This window comes from Salvelinus fontinalis, chromosome 15 (assembly GCF_029448725.1).
Source record: "Salvelinus fontinalis isolate EN_2023a chromosome 15, ASM2944872v1, whole genome shotgun sequence".
NCBI lineage: Eukaryota > Metazoa > Chordata > Actinopteri > Salmoniformes > Salmonidae > Salvelinus > Salvelinus fontinalis.
This window is the reverse complement of record NC_074679.1, coordinates 44,247,101-44,264,725: the sequence shown is the minus strand read 5'-3', so window position 1 is coordinate 44,264,725 and position 17,625 is coordinate 44,247,101. Positions and strand designations below refer to the sequence as shown.

Genomic DNA, 17,625 nt, shown 5'->3' with positions numbered 1-17,625 from the left:
GACCTTCCAGCATGATAATGCCACCAGCCATACTGCTCGTTCTGTGCGTGATTTCCTGCAAGACAGGAATGTCAGTGTTCTGCCATGGCCAGCGAAGCGCCCGGATCTCAATCCCATCGAGCACGTCTGGGACCTGTTGGATTGGAGGGTGAGGGCTAGGTCCATTCCCCCCAGAAATGTCAGGGAACTTGCAGGTGCCTTGGTGGAAGAGTGGGGTAACATCTCACAGCAAGTACTGGCAAATCTGGTGCAGTCCATGAGAAGGAGATGCACTGCAGTACTTAATGCAGTGGTGGCCACACCAGATACAGACTGTTACTTTGATGATGATGACCCCCCCCCCCCCTTTGTTCAGGGACACATTATTCCGTTTCTGTTAGTCACATGTCTGTGGAACTTGTTCAGTTTATGTCTCAGTTGTTAAATCTTGTTATGTTCGTACAAATATTTACACATGTTAAGTTTGCTGAAAATAATCGCAGTTGACAGTGAGAGACTTTTGTAATTTTGATGAGTTTATAATACAATTATTTGGAGCTAGTATTTTTTTATTTAGGAGACTGTCTACCAGCAGAGGCAGTGCACTGAAAACACACTGCTAATAGCTTCTGCTCATTGTTAAAGGGTTCTCTATTAAAGTCATAGTTGAAGTCGCTCTGTCACAGATTGGTGTAAGGTGAGGTATAACAATGGGGAAACACCTGTTCCAGAATGACCGGAAGAAGTTAAACTTTCATACCAGTGTTCATTAAAGTAGTTGTTTAACATTTTTTGCAGCGGATAAAAATAGTGGCCTTCTGATCATAAAAGATGGAATGTAAAAATACCATTCATGCCATCAATATCGTTACCTTCCCTCTCTCTTAAAATTCCCGTAGAAGAAATTCATTATTTAGGGACTCAAAGTATTATTCCTGATATTTGCACATTCCAATCTGTCAATACGAACAGCAGACGGGCTGTTTTCAATTGGCTCTGTAGCAGTAAGTGACTTGACTCTTTAACACCCTCCAACTCCTGTAACAGTGGCACCCCTCTAATTGGAGAGACAGTGTAATTTCACATGTTACACCTGGAAATAAAACTTTTGTAATAAAGCACTGGTACTACGTTCTCAAACATCATATTTCTTCTTTGTTTGATTTAGGGTCAAGCTAAATTTTTCATTTTGCCAAAGTCTAATTAAACAAAATCAAATATCTGTTTGTTCAAATGAGAGAAAAAAGGGTTTGAAAGTGTGCTGTTGAAATGTTTAGGTGCTGGCCTAAAAGTACCTTGCTCCTAGCTGGTTAAATGCAATTACAGTGAGCATAAACATACACCGCTCAAAAAAATAAAGGGAACACTTAAACAACACAATGTAACTCCAAGTCAATCACACTTCTGTGAAATCAAACTGTCCACTTAGGAAGCAACACTGATTGACAATACATTTCACATGCTGTTGTGCAAATGGATTAGACAAAAGGTGGAAATTATAGGCAATTAGCAAGACACCCCCAAAAAAGGAGTGATTCTTCAGGTGGTGACCACAGACCACTTCTCAGTTCCTATGCTTCCTGGCTGATGTTTTGGTCACTTTTGAATGCTGGCGGTGCTTTCGCTCTAGTGGTAGCATGAGACGGAGTCTACAACCCACACAAGTGGCTCAGGTAGTGCAGCTCATCCAGGATGGCACATCAATGCGAGCTGTGGCAAAAAGGTTTGCTGTGTCTGTCAGCGTAGTGTCCAGAGCATGGAGGCGCTACCAGGAGACAGGCCAGTACATCAGGAGACGTGGAGGAGGCCGTAGGAGGGCAACAACCCAGCAGCAGGACCGCTACCTCCGCCTTTGTGCAAGGAGGTGCACTGCCAGAGCCCTGCAAAATGACCTCCAGCAGGCCACAAATGTGCATGTGTCAGCATATGGTCTCACAAGGGGTCTGAGGATCTCATCTCGGTACCTAATGGCAGTCAGGCTACCTCTGGCGAGCACATGGAGGGCTGTGCGGGCCCACAAAGAAATGCCACCCCACACCATGACTGACCCATCGCCAAACCGGTCATGCTGGAGGATGTTGCAGGCAGCAGAACGTTCTCCACGGCGTCTACAGACTCTGTCACGTCTGTCACATGTGCTCATGTGCTCAGTGTGAACCTGCTTTCATCTGTGAAGAGCACAGGGCGCCAGTGGCGAAATTTGCCAATCTTGGTGTTCTCTGGCAAATGCCAAATGTCCTGCACGGTGTTGGGCTGTAAGCACAACCCCCACCTGTGGACGTCGGGCCCTCATACCACCCTCATGGAGTCTGTTTCTGACCGTTTGAGCAGACACATGCACATTTGTGGCCTGCTGGAGGTCATTTTGCAGGGCGCTGGCAGTGCACCTCCTTGCACAAAGGCGGAGGTAGCGGTCCTGCTGCTGGGTTGTTGCCCTCCTTCGGCCTCCTCCACGTCTCCTGATGTACTGGCCTGTCTCCTGGTAGCGCCTCCATGCTCTGGACACTACGCTGACAGACACAGCAAACCTTTTTGCCACAGCTCGCATTGATGTGCCATCCTGGATGAGCTGCACTACCTGAGCCACTTGTGTGGGTTGTAGACTCCGTCTCATGCTACCACTAGAGAGAAAGCACCGCCAGCATTCAAAAGTGACCAAAACATCAGCCAGGAAGCATAGGAACTGAGAAGTGGTGTGTGGTCACCACCTGCAGAACCATTCCTTTTTTGGGGGTGTCTTACTAATTGCCTATAATTTCCACCTTTTGTCTATTCCATTTGCACAACAGCATGTGAAATTTATTGTCAATCAGTGTTGCTTCCTAAGTGGACAGTTTGATTTCACAGAAGTGTGATTGACTTGGAGTTACATTGTGTTGTTTAAGTGTTCCCTTTATTTTTTTGAGCGGTGTACTTCACAACACAATTTACCACATCATATATTTTCAATTGAGAGAGAGACATGGAGAGGGGGAAACAGAGAGAGAGAGAGAGAGAGAGGGATGGAGAGAGAATGAAAGAGAGTGTGCTGTATGAGATTCTAGGAATTCTAGGACTTGTACAGTCACCTAGAACAGAGTAGCTGTGTGATGGATGATGTCCAGGCTGCTTTTCCCTGCTTCTCCCAGCTGATTTGTAGCTTAGGGTTAACACCTGAAAGCTTCTATAGCATCTCTGACTGGACTAGCTGATCCTAGACCAGTCTGGAACCCTCTCACCCTCAACCCAGCTGCTTCTGAATCTGTCAAACATGACATCGTAGTGGATGGTCACCAAAGGGTGGCGGAGAGACCATTTTGTCAGTAGTGAATTAATTTGTTCTCATACTGTAGGAGTTGATTCTTCCATTACATTTTTTTTCTTCTTTATTTCAGTCACGTTTTAGAAAGAGATATTATAAAGTTCATTATCAGTCTTTCTATTTTAAGCGTTGCTGTTTGCAGCTTAATGTCTCCAAAGGTCTCCAAATACATAACCCCAGACACACACAGAACCCTGCAGACCTGAACACCCTCTGACCTCACAGTGAACATTATGTCATTAGTACCCAGGACTCCCAGAGGAGGGAGGCTGTGTGACATGAATCAGTGTGCCTGATCCCTACAGCCGGCCCCCCAGCTCAAACCCCTCTCCCTCCTCTTTCCTTATCTCCCTCCTCTTTCCTTATCTCCCTCCTCTTTCCTTATCTCCCTCCTCTTTCCTTATCTCCCTCCTCTTTCCTTCTCTCCCGCTTCATTCACAGGTCAGCACTGATCTATCATCATCTGTCCCTCTTTCTGCCTGTTGGAGCATCCAACCTCATGTTAACACACACACACACACACACACACAGTCACTCACACACACACACAAAGTCTGGCCATCCATACAGTACATCCATTCACCTTCTCTGCCCTACTTTAACCTATGTCCCAAGGGGGGAGATGACAGAGAGGTGTAGTCTTTCTGTTCTAGAGTCTATTTCACTGCAACATGGTGAGACAGAGACCAGAGAGACAGAAAGAGAAGAGTCAGATGGACAGAGAAATAGTGAAACTGGGAGAAAAGTGATAGTGATAAAATAGACGGGCGTGAGACAGAGCGAAAAGAAAAGAGACACAGAGATGTAGAGGTCCTGTACTAACCTCTCCTCCACACAGCCGTTAATCCTAGCATTCCAGAGCCCCCTGACAGCCGGAGGTTAGAGGTCAGAGGTTACGTTAACCCTGGTTCCTTCCCCAGGGCCCAGACTCCCCCTGGGAGTCAACTACCCCCTGACTCTTGACCCATGTGATGTCAGACAGAGTCACAGGGTCACAGGGGGTCATGGTCAAGGCTTCTGTCTCGATATCATCCAACCATGGCTGCACTGTATGTTAGTCTGTTTAACCACATTCTTTTTTTCTGTTTAACAATTATGTTTTTTACACGTGTCAAGTGTTATAATTGTTTTCCTTTACTCCATTCTGTATGTCTATTTTTTCTTAGATTGTGTGTGTGTGTGTGTGTTTTCTTTAAGTTGGATTGTGGATACTGGATTATTGAGCTATGATCCACTGACTCAGATCTGAAGATTGGAGGCGTGGCTTAGTAGGGTTAATTCAGCTAGTTATTTTTGGCCACCTGTGAGAGTAAATGCCATTCCGATTAATCTGTGTTGTTGCATTGTCAACACATGTAAAGTTTGAGTACTGACACTTTTGCAGTTTTAATAAGGCGTACACAAGAGTATGAGTTCATTATTAAGTGCCTATACATTGCCCAATGTTTGGATACTTACCACTTTTTATTTTGTGAAGTCCAAAAAAATTGAAGGACACTGAATTTGCAGTGTATATGGATGACATCTACTGTCACGGCTGGCCAAAAATAACTATGTGAAAGCCAAGCCCCCAATAGTCCATTCCTTTGGTGTGGGTTAATTTAACATTCAGTGCATCTTTTAATATGCAATTAATAACATTACTATGTAAATATCATAACCAACTGTTAACTATCCCAATATTGGCATACATGTAGGCTCTAGTGGAACTCGTCTTGTGCAAGAATGATTAACCTGTTGAGGATGGGGGCGCTGTTGTGACTATTTATGCTAATCGTGTAATTTTTGAAACGGCTTCCCACAAAATCCTTGATCGTACAATATGCATATTATTATTATTATTGGATAGAAAACAGTCTATAGTTTCTATAGGAGTTGAAATTTTGTCTCTAAGTGGAACAGAGCCCATTCTACAGCAATTTCCCTGACATGGAGTCAGATTTCAGAAATTTTGGCCACTGTTCTGGAGTCAGTTAAAAGGGCACTGTTATTGCTATGACTATACGGACACTGCTTACGTCTTCCCCTGGATGCCTTTACGTGATGACGATTTGAATGGGGTCGATTGCGCGTTCACAGGCACTACAAATTAAAAAACCCTGTAGGTAGGAGCTCCTTTGCAGCTGCGTAATGCGCGTGGAGGACATCGACCTGCTATTTTTCCAAGCCTTAGTTTAGCCTGTTATATTTTTCCGGTCATGTTTTTACTCGTTATAGGAGTTAAAAACATCATAAGGTAGTTAATTTAAAGCGTTTTATAGCAATTTATATCCGTTTAGTGCGATTTTGGGACATTTATTTCTGAAAAGCTGTGAATAGCTGGGCACGCTTCCAGTTCATCCCGAACGCAGTTGGCATTTCCACATGGCAAGAGGACAGCTTTCCACCAAAAGACGATTACTCCCAAGAAAGGATCCTTTGCCCAAGATACTGATGGAAGAACAGCTCAAAGTAGGACATTTTTATTATGATAAATCGTGTTTGTCGAAAAATTTTAGTGGCTTAGGACGCCATGTTTTTTGACGTAGCTTCGCTTGGCGCAAACTGTATTGAAAAGTAAGGATAAATTAAAAAATGTAATTCCGCGATTGTATTAAGAATTAAATTGTCTATCAATCCCTGTCCACCCTATATTTTTTAGTCACGTTTATGAGTATTTATGTATAAGAGTAGATCACTGTCTAAGTGGCGCAAGGACATTTTCTGACCAGCTGAGCTACATTTCACATTGTCTAACCATGATTTTGGTGGCTAAATATAAACATTTTCGATCAAACTCTATATGGATTGTGTAATATGATGTTACAGGAGTGTCATCTGAAGAATTCTGAGAAGGTTAGTGAACAAAATTAATATATTTTGGCGATGTTGACTTTTATCGCTCACTTTGGCTAGAATCGATGCTGGGCTGCTATGTGCTATGTGCTATGCTAATATAACGATTTATTGTGTTTTCGCTGTAAGACACTTAGAAAATCTGAAATATTGTCTGTATTCACAGGATCTGTGTCTTTCGATTCGTGTATGCTGTGTATTTTTACGAAATGTTTGATGATTAGTAAGTAGGTAAACACGTTGCTCTAAGTAGTTTTTCTATTCCATTTGTGACGGTGGGTGCAATTGTAACCTATGCCATCTACCTGAAATATGCACTTTTTTCTAACAAAACCTATCCCATACCATAAATATGTTATCAGACTGTCATCTAATGAGTTTTTTTCTTGGTTAGGGGCTATAAATATCTTAGTTTAGCCGAATTGGTGATAGCTACTGGTGTTGGTGGACAAATAAAAGATGGTGGATTATGCTAATGTGTTTTTAGGTAATAGATGTACATCTTTACATATTGTGTCTTCCCTGTAAAACATTTTAAAAATCGGACATGTTGGCTGGATTCACAAGATCTGTGTCTTTCATTAGCTGTATTGGACTTTAATGTGTGAAAGTTGAATATTTAAAAAAAATATTTTTTTTGAATTTCGCGGCTCTGCCTTTTCAGTGGGGGGGGGGGGGGGGGGGGGGAGTGCCGCCAGCGGCACCCTCATCCTAGACAGGTTAAGTTACAAAAATGTCAGCACGCAACCTCACAATACAACAGAACAGATGAACCGTAATGACATTTACTCTCACACGTGGTGAAAAATGACTATCTGAAAGCCATGCCCATACTAAGCCACACGTCCAGCCTTCTCATCATGGCTCAATAACCCAAATAAGGGATCCAATTGGCTGGGTCAAAAATACTCCAACGTGTGTCCCAGCGCTGGGTTATTTTTAATACATTTATTTAGAGTGTACAATACTGTGGGTTGGTGTGCGTTCAGAAAGTATTCACAACCCTTGCCTTTTTCAACAATTTAATATGAATGAAATTGAGATTTTGTGTAACTCAGACACAATACCCGATAATGTCAAAGGGGAATGATGTTTTTAGGCTTTTTCACAAATTAGTAAAAAATGAAAACTGAAATGTCTTGAGTTAATAAGGATTGTGTCAGAGCACAGATCTGTGGAAGGGTACCAAGACATGCAGCATTGAAGGTTCACAAGAACACAGTGGCCTCCATCATTCTTAAATGGAAGAAGTTGGGAAGCACCAAGACTCCTCCTAGAGCTGGCCGGCTCGCCAAACTGAGCAATCGGGAGAGAAGGGTCTTGATCAGGAGGTGACCAAGAACCTGATGGTCACTCTGACAGAGTTCTAGAGTTCCTCTGTGGAGATGGGATAATCTTCCAGAAGGACAACCATCTTTGCAGCACTCCACCAATAAGGCCTTTATGGTAGAGTGGCCAGACGGAAGCCACTCCTCCATAAAAGTCACATGACAGCCCGCTTGAAGTTTGCCAAAAGGCTCTCAGACCATGAGAAACAAGATTCTCTTGTTTGATGAAACCATGATTGAACTCTTTGGCCTGAATGCCAAGTATCACATCTGAAGGAAACCTGACACCATTCCTACGGTAAAGTATGGTGGTAACAGCATCATCATGCTGTGGGGAGGTTTTTTAGTGGCGTGGACTGGGAGACTAGTCAGGATCGAGGATGAACGGAGCAAAATACAATAAGATCCTTGATGAAAACCTGCTCCAGAACGCTCAGGACTTCAGACTGGGGCGAAGGTTCACTTTCCAACAGAACAACGACCCTAAGCACACAGCGAAGACAACGCAGGAGTGGCTTCGGGACAATTCTATGAATATCCTTGAGTGGCCCAGCCTGAGGCTGGAGTTGAACCCGATCGAACTCTGGAGAGACCTGAAAATAGCTGTGCAGCAACGCTCCCCATCCAACCTGACAGAGCTTGAGAGGATCTGCAGAGAAGAATGGGAGAAACTCCACAAATACAGGTGTGCCAAGCTTGTAGCGTCATACCCAAGAAGACTCGAGGCTGTAATCGCTGCCAAAGGTGCTTCAACAAAGTACTGAGTAATGGCTCTGAATACTTATGTAAATGTCATATTGTGGCTATTGATATTTAATAAATGTGCAACAATGTCTAAAAATCTGTTTTTGCTTTGTCGTTATTGGGTATTGTGTGTAGATTGATGACGGGTGAAAATAACTATTTCATACATTTTAGAGTAAGGCTGTAAAGTAACAAAATGTGGAAAAGGTCAAGGGGTCGGACTACTTTCCGAATGCACTGTAGGTGTGACTTTTGGTAAAAAGAATTGAGACACAGTAGGTTAGAGAAGAACTCAGCACTGCTCCTGGGATCCATTGTACTCCACATACATTCCTTGAATCCAGCGCTACGTACTCATTTGTTATCCACTACCACTGCGATGCTATAGAATAGAAAAGTCCTCTATTTTGTGTTTTCTTCCGTGCCTTTTCACATCCTGACCAAGGTTTCCAGCGTTCACCGTGGAAGCATTTTTAGATGTTTTTACAGAGTTTTATGAATTTAAATATTTTGTAGGATATTTTTTTGAACACAGTGGAAAGGTCCGGTAGGGTTCAATCCAAGAAAGGCAAAACACAATGTGAGAAAAAAGAGCTATAAATAGCCTCAAGTACAGCAGAAATATGACAATCCAAACGCTCTCTAGCACTATAAGAATTGCTTTGGAAATTCCTAGAAATCTCTGTGTCTGTACTCACTACCTTCAGAGCAAGGACCCCTGTGTGTGTGCGTGTGTGTGTGTGAATTGCATGGGGGGGGGTGGTAGGTGTAGGAATTTGGGTTCCTCTCTCTGCCTCTCGATTCCTCTCCTCCCCTCTCTCTCTGCGGCGGGGGCATTTATCAGACCCCTAAGTGGCTGTAACAAAAGCAATGCTCCCTGGGAGAGGACCTGACAGCAGTTTTCCTCGTATTGATCGCCTGCGCTCGCTCTGAGTGCTCCAGTTTATGACAAAAGAGTTCACGACACCGCAGTCACAAAGTCAATACCGTGATAAATACTCCCCCTCCGCTGGTCCCTTGTCCGGCACTTTACCAGGCATTTGCCCTGACAGTTATTACTCCTACCACAGTAAATCCACTGACCAAAGGAGAAAAGGGAGAGAAAAAGAGAGTTGTTGGCTGTATTTATGAACCCAGGTTGGTCAAGTTGACTTAATCTAAAGACCTGTTCAATCACGATCAGACCGGAGGCTGTGCTGGTTGTTGTGTTGTTTCCTCCACATCTTTTAGGAGCAATTTTTTGGGGGTCAGTGGGATTAACTGTATGTTAAATATGAATGTGCACATTCCCACATACGCATGCACAGAGAGCGAGCGAGAGTAGAGCATGTGCGTGACGTGCACACACCAACATACTGAAAATAGACATACGCTACATGGATAAAAGTATGTGGACAAAAGTATGCTCGTAGAATATCTCAGCCCAAAATCATGGGCATTAATATGGAGTTGATCCCCTGTGCTGTTATAACAGCCTCCGCTCTTCTGGGAAGGCTTTGCACTAAATGTTGGAACATTGCTGCGAGGACTTGCTTCCATTCAGCCACAAAAGCATTAGTGAGGTCGGGCACTGATTTTGGGCGATTAGGCCAAAGATATTTGATGGGGTTCAGGTCAGAGCTCTGTGCAGGCCCGTCAAGTTCTTCCACACCAATCTCAACAAACCATTTCTGTATGAACCTCACTTTCTGCACAGGTGCATTGTCATGCTGAAAGAGGAAAGGCCCTTCCCCAAACTGTTGCCACAAAGTTGGAAGCACAGTATCGTCTAGAATGTCATTGTATGCTGTAGTGTTGATTTCCCTTCACTGGAACTAAGGGGCCTAGCCCCCATGAAAAACGACCCCAGACCATCACAACTTTACAGTTGGCACTATGCATTGGCACAGGTACAGTAGCATTCTCCTGGCATCCGGACTGACAGATGGTGAAGCGTAATTCATCACTCCAGAGAACGCGTTTCCACTGAGTCCAATGGCGGCAAGCATTTACACCACTCCAGCCGACGCTTGGCATTGCACATAGTGATCTTAGGTTTGTGTGCGGCTGCACGGCCATGGAAATCCATTTTAATGAAGCTCCCAACGAACCGTTCTTGTGCTGACATTGCTTCCAGAGGCATTTTGGAACTCGTCAGTGAAGGTTTGCAACCAAGGACCTACTTTGCGGCTGATCCCTTGTAGCTCCTAGATATTTCCACTTCACATTAACAGCATTTATAGTTAACCGGGGCACCTCTAGCAGGGCTGAAATTTGATGAACTGACTTGTTGGAAAGGTGGCATTCTATGACAATCTCACATTGAAAGTCACTGAGCTCTTCATTAAGGTCATTCTACAATGTTTGTCTATGGAGATTGCACGGCCGTGTCCTCGATTTTATACACCTGTCAGCAGGGGTGTCCACATACTTTTTGTATATATAGTGTATGTCCATCATTGGTTGAATATGTAGTCTAAGGTATTTTAGATGTTGCTGTTTGAATAGGCTATTTATTTTCCGGTAGTTTACTCTCTTACTCTAAACCGATTTTTAACATATCTTTGTTTTTCCCTCCAGAAATCTAATTTGAATAATGATTAGTGAATAAAATCAGGGATTAAAGTGTGAGCTGTCAGATAGGTCTGTTTGTTGTGGCAGCACAGGGCCAAGTTCCATCTCCAACTTTACACACATGTTCATGGTATTACACGCAAAGATCCCTGTACATCCATTTTCAGCAAATGAGAAAATATTAAGAATGTTTTGTAATTTGGAAGAGGTTCCTGCCTTTGCGCTAATCCAACATGTTAAATCCGTTTAGAGTTAAAAGTACCCATATCCCCGCTGCATATGCTCCGAAAGACATTAATCAAAATAGCAGATTATGCAGATGTAAATTACAACGCTGCTATGAATGAAACATTTTCAATTTATCTAGTCAAAAATATTATAAATCTAGATAGATTAATATTTTTTTTATAATAGTTTACAAATACAACATGTGTCGAATTGAGTGACAAATCATCTTGTTTAGCATAACTCCTAAATCCTATTACAAATGTTAAAAAGATATTAAAAAGTGATTTATTTATACTTGGAGAAAACATAACCAGCCAGAGAATCCTATTCAGGCTCTCTTATCATGTTGTTACTCTAAAAAGGAACATTTGTTCCAAATGTCTTACCTGGCTATCATCATTTGGTCATCTGGAGTCAAGTGGATGAAAAGTGGGTCCTCCAGTCTGTCCTCTATAGCAAATGTATTATCTTCTCCCTCCAGTCTGGTTACCTGGCTAAAAAAAGGTGAAATAAATATCTGTGTACGTCACGTTTTTATCCATACCTGGTCATTCTGATCATCTCCTGGTCGAGATGCTGTAAGGACCATCAGCAGTGAGAGACTGTATGCCTCCCAAATGGTCAAAGATGTGCACTATATAGGGAATAGGTTGTCATTTGGGACACGACCCCTGTCCGTAGCAAGTAGCGACAGCCCTCAAAGCCTAGAAAGGGCCACATGATGTCGGGCTGTGTTTGAGCGCAGGGACGGGCGGCTGACGGCAGGCAGCAGATCACAGTGTCTATCTAGTGGCTTTATATCCACAATGAGGAGGGTAACTACCTGTAAAACAACCTTCTGGGTGGAGAGGACCTCCCCTATGGCAGCAGCACATGACACAGCAGCCAGAGGACACAGCACCACGGGACAGAGGGGGGAGACAGGGAGGGAGAGGAGGGGGAGATTTGGGGAAGGAAGGAACAGGATGGTTGGGTTGGAGAGTGGAGGAAGGGGTAGAGATTTGTAGTAAGGGAAGAAGAAGGTCTGGAGGTGGGTCTTGAGAGGAGAGTGGGAAAGGGGTAAGAGGGGGAGAAGTGGGGTTAGAGAAGGGGAGCCGGCAGGGTAGAGCGGGGTGGGGGGGGGGGTGTATTTTGGGGGGAAAGCAAAAATAAGTTGAAGGGAAGAGACGGTAAAGATGGAGAGGAGGGGGTTGCAGATGTTGAGGTTAGCTGTAAGATTGGTTAGGCTAGATGGGAGATGGGTTATGGGTGGAGAAAGAGAGGGAGACAACACTGCACTCATGCGGACAGGTGCACATACAGTAGTTACACACAATCAAACTGAACGTCCTATTGAGAGTACCAGTACTTCTACCCTGCACTGTGGGTGGAGCAGTGATGTGGATAAGATATCCATGGGACTACACACACACACACACACACACACACACGCAAAGTAGGTCAGGGTGGAGAAAGTTACATTTTCTTTTGTACTTTCTCAAACCTGAAAGTATTGCAATCTCAGGAATGTTATGCGTCAGCACATTGGACAGTAAACTGCTAACTAGAAGAACATTCCTCGAGACATTCTTTCAGTGGCAACATTCCAACAGCCTGTCATTCCACTGAAGAAATATAGGATACAGTAGAGTAAGTAGTCTATATGGACATTTACTGATGATTTGTGGTTAGTGTAGTTATGCCATTGATTTGATGTAGTATAGGCAGGGCAGACGATATGGCAAGATGGCATTGTCTTCCATGGGGTCATGCCAGTGGCTGATAGTGAGAATGAAAAAGCTACAGTCGTTTTCTGTCAGTGGTTCCAATAAGACCAGATCATGATGAAAGACAGGCCGTGCTACATATAAAAAGGGAGAAAATCAAAACAAACAAACACAAAACCTGTAATGACGAAATTCCTGAAAGAAGCACACAAACAGTTCAGATTTGCCAAGCGTCTTTAGGGAGATTAGGCAAAGTATATGCTGTGTGTGAAACCACAAAGCCCAACAACAATGCTTAGCTAATTCAAAGGCGGATGTTGCCAGGGATGTGCATAAATTACAATTACAAAATACAAGTACAAAATACTCTAAATACAAGTACAAAATACTCTAAAGACCAATGCATCAAAATAAAAAATAAGATTGTATTGTATTTAATTAAAATACATCCAGTTTGTATTTTAAAACACCAAAATACATTTGCAAATAGCCAGCCACACAGCAACAACATTCTTAGTAACATTTACAGAAATGTCTTACTCGCTATGACTGTGATATGTTGTTGTTTATCAACCTTAGTTGAATTCACTCTGGATAAGAGCGTTTACTAAATGACCTAATTGTAAACGTAAATGTGAAAATTAACAACTGCAATGCACACTGGGTATTATTATTAGCCTTGTTTTGGGGCGGAGCTCATTACAGTAATACATTACAGTTCATTTTTACATTGAATTCATTTAGATTTTGATGCCAATCTAGGGTGAAAGGGGCCCACAAAATTGTGAACAGCTGGAAATAAATGCTATAGAAAAGTATTTTGAAAATACAAATGACAGCTTTCAAAAGTATTTTGTTACAAACTACATTGGAGCGTGGTTTAGCCCAGTGTAATACAACATACAAAATACTCAAAAGTAATTAAAGCACATATTTCAAATACATGTAACAGAAATACTGCCCATCTCTGGATGTTGCTAATGAAAATGTCAGCCCCTGAGTTTGGACCCGTATGAAACCTGGCTGCCTGTCAGGAACACTTCTCATTTCCTAACTGCAAGTCGGCTTTTATCATTTACCTGAAAAAATGCCATCAAACTAAAAGGGGGGAGGAGTGGGGGACTTGAGGAGGAGCTGTGTGTGTGTGTGTGTGTGTGTGTGTGTGTGTGTGTGTGTGTGTGTGTGTGTGTGTGTGTGTGTGTGTGTGTGTGTGTGTGTGTGTGTGTGTGTGTGTGTGTGTGTGTGTGTGTGTTTTACAGGTTGTTTTTTCTCTCCATTTCAAGGTTGGTTAGCACGCTAGCACATTAGCTGGCACAATGACCGGAATCACCTTAGTCAGTATGTGTTTCACCTGTGCTGGCGAGTCATCTCGTTAGTCAGGATGTGTTTCACCTGTGCTGTCCCAGCTGATTTTTTAAGATGAAGTTTCATGAAAAAAATATGTATTTAATCAAAAACCAGATGTTTTAGGCTTAGTTATAGTGAAACATGTCAATTCTAGTCTTAATTTTGACAGTTTGTTGCAAAAGTTATATATGTTGGTCTTTTAGGATTAAATCTAGCTCTTTTTGCCACTAGCGGTTCAACTCTACCATTGAAATTGTGACGCAGAGGCAGGTGCCTCTACGTCATCGCAAGGGAGGGGTTCGGTATGAAATACATTCTCTGCCTGGTGGTACCACCTCAAGGCGTACCTAAAAGCAGGTGACAGTGTGCCTTATTTGGCAATGGTCTTGGTAAGTGGTGTGTCGATATATTTAGCATGATGCTTCCTTGGCTCGACTATTGATATCACAGAAATTTCAAAAGGCAGTAAGGCAGTTTTTGCTTACCATTTCATACACATCGATGTGCTTTTACGAAGACAAAAACATGTAGGTTATGACGATTATACTTTTATATTTGTAGCTAGATCCATCGTAACACGAAATTAGATGACACTGGTGGTGATGTCAACTCGTATCTTTCCCAACCACCATGACTGAGTTCTAATCCCACAAGAGGGAAATATACATATTGTTTTGTTGTCCTTTATTTACAATATTCATCCGTACCCTGTAATGTCTTCCGTCGGTAGAAGGAGAGGAGGACCAAAGCGCAGCGTGGTGTGTATCCATATTTATTAGAATACTAATCAATTATGAACAAAAACAATAAACAGACGAAAAACCAACGAAGCTACAGTCCTGAACCAGAGACCATGGAAACCATGAACGCACGAACAGGAACAATCACCCACAAACCAACAGTGAAAACAGGCTACCTTAATATGGTTCCCAATCAGAGACAATGACAAACACCTGCCTCTGATTGAGAACCATATTAGGCCAAACAACAAACCCAACATAGAAACACAAAACATAGAATGCCCACCCAGCTCACGTCCTGACCAACACTAAAACAAGGAAAACACAAACGAACTATGGTCAGAACGTGACATACCCACACAGATCTAATTCCAAAAAGTGAAAGCATACCTTGTGTGTGGGGTCGACCTGGTAGTAGTTGAAGGTTTTTATATAGTACCCAAGACCAATCTGTGAGATAATTTGACCATTGGACAAAGTGCTTTTGAGTAAATACTGCAATGCGGGTTGGATTGAATTGAGCCCCTGATCTTCATTTTCAAGGTGGTGATTGCACCTTACTTTTATTGCAGTATTGTATTGGGAAAAGAGTCTACATTTCTAATATTTTGGGGGCACCATGGGGGATTTGAACTCACACCACAAGTGGTAATAGATGTCAAGAACTCAGCACCTTACCACTGTCAGTTAACTGTCGAGAGCTGTATTTTATTACAAGGTACATAATTGTATTATCAGAGCATGCCAGTAGACTTCTGGCAAATATTCTTTAGTGAGAACGTGTTGAAATCAGGGTTAGGTTTAGGAGTTTGTGGTTAAGATTAGGAATAGGTTAGGGTTTAGGGAAAATAGGAATTTTTGTGGTCAAACATTTTTACACTCCAAAATTTCCTGAGATTTCACCAAAACAAAGCGGTGTGTGTGTGTGTGTGTGTGTGTGTGTGTGTGTGTGTGTGTGTGTGTGTGTGTGTGTGTGTGTGTGTGTGTGTGTGTGTGTGTGTGCCAGGGTGTGTGTGTGTGTGTGTGTGCCAGGGTGTAGCCATGCGGGGCAGCAGTCATGTTGTTCTTCCAGGTCTCTTGGGGTGAGAGGGACACTCATGGCTCCTGCTGATAACTGTCTCACATTGCAGCCCTGCACTGAGTGCCAGCCAAGACCCCCAACCCGCACTCCTCACCCTGTCTGTCTGTCTGTCTGTCTCCCCCTCCTCACCCAACACCAACCCTCAGCCTGCCACACAGTACAGGCCTCCCCACAGGAGCACTACAGACCCCAAATCATCACTTCTTCTCAGACACACACAGACACACACACAGACCATCATTGTTGCCTCCCCAGGCCTCAAATCAACACCCCTCCTGCTAAACACGCCATAGAGAGCCAAAACCACAAGGCCATCATCAAATTGTTCCCTCTTTCTAACCATAGCCTTAGACCTTCACACAACTCAATAATAGAGACACAAACAATGACTGTATTTCCCTATCCTATTAACAAATAATTAGGCCTACTGCTTATGGTCACAATAATGAACATGCTTCTGCCTCGTGTCAGTTTGTTTCCCTGTAGTCCACATCAGCAGAACACCCCTGCATGCACGAACGTACTTCCACTATGAAGGGCCAGCTAATCCACCCAGCAACCTTTCTTCTAATCCCATACATTTTCCCTCATATTTTCTCCCAGACCTGAGAGTGCCAGTCCCAGCAGCGCACCAATTCATGTTCACTCGCCCACGCGCTCTCGCTCGCTGCTCCCGTCTGTCATCCCTCTATCCCAGGGACAAAGAGAGGAAGAGAGGGGGAGATCTGTGTTATGTTGTGGGTCTTCTGCGGTAAACACTGTGGTGTAGCCACTGGCTTGTGACCCGGTGTAGAGATGGTGCTGCAGTGAATACGGCTCCTGACCAATTTGTGTGTTTTTTTCGGGTTTTTTTTTACATAATGTCTCCGCCATCATTTCCTACGACCGAAAACAGCTTCTGGACATCATCAGAACAGCGATCACTAACCTCGATGTGGACGAGAATATCTACTTCAACGAGTCGGCAGCTCTGGACGTTCTGCTTACTCTCTCATGGGACTCGGAGGAAGAAGCATGCAGAAAGAGAGGCAGGTGACGCGGCATCCTGACAAGATTATGTTGGCGAGCAAATAGACCACCATTGCCCTCTGTTCTTTTGGCAAATGTGCAGTTACTGGAGAACATAATCGATGAGATCAGTTCGAGACTATCCTTTCAAGAGGACCTGAACAACTGTAATATCCTATGATTCTCAGAGTCGTGGCTGAAAGAGGACATGGGCATACAGTACCAGTCAAAAGTTTGGACAAACCTACTCATTCAAGGGTTGTTCTTAATTTGGACTATTTTCTACATTGTAGAATAATAGTGAAGACATCAAAACTATGAAATACACATATGGAATCGTGTAGTAACCAAAGAACCAAAGAAGTGTTAAACAAAACAAAATTGATTTTAGATTCTTCAAAGTAGCCACCCTTTGCCTTCATGACAGCTTTGCATACTCTTGGCATTCTCTCAACCAGCTTCACCTGGAATGCTTTTCCAACAGTCTTGAAGGAGTTATCCTCTGCAGCAGAGGTAACTCTGGGTCTTCCTTTCTTGTGGTGGTCCTCAGGAGAGCCAGTTTCATCACAGCGCTTGATGTTTTTTGCGACTGCACTTGAAGAAACTTTTAAAGTTCTTGAAATTTTCTGCATTGATTGATCTTCATATCTTAAGGTAATGATGGTCTTGCGTTTCTCTTTGCTTATTAGAGCTGTTCTTGCCATAATATGGACTTGATCTTTTACCAAATATGGCTATCTTCTGTATACCCCCCTACCTTGTCACAACACAACTT

General features: G+C 43.1%; 1 long non-coding RNA gene across 1 annotated transcript in view; it reads right to left on the bottom strand.

Moving 5' to 3' along the window:
- LOC129812049 (uncharacterized) overlaps window positions 1–17,068 on the bottom strand; it is a 37,565-nt gene extending 20,497 nt beyond the window's left edge. The window contains exons 1-2 of the long non-coding RNA XR_008752976.1: window positions 16,771–17,068; window positions 11,355–11,462 (exon numbers count right to left, since the gene is read on the bottom strand). This is a non-coding gene — a long non-coding RNA (uncharacterized LOC129812049). The remainder of the gene's footprint in view (window positions 1–11,354; window positions 11,463–16,770) is intronic.
- Window positions 17,069–17,625: the final 557 nt, after the last annotated feature.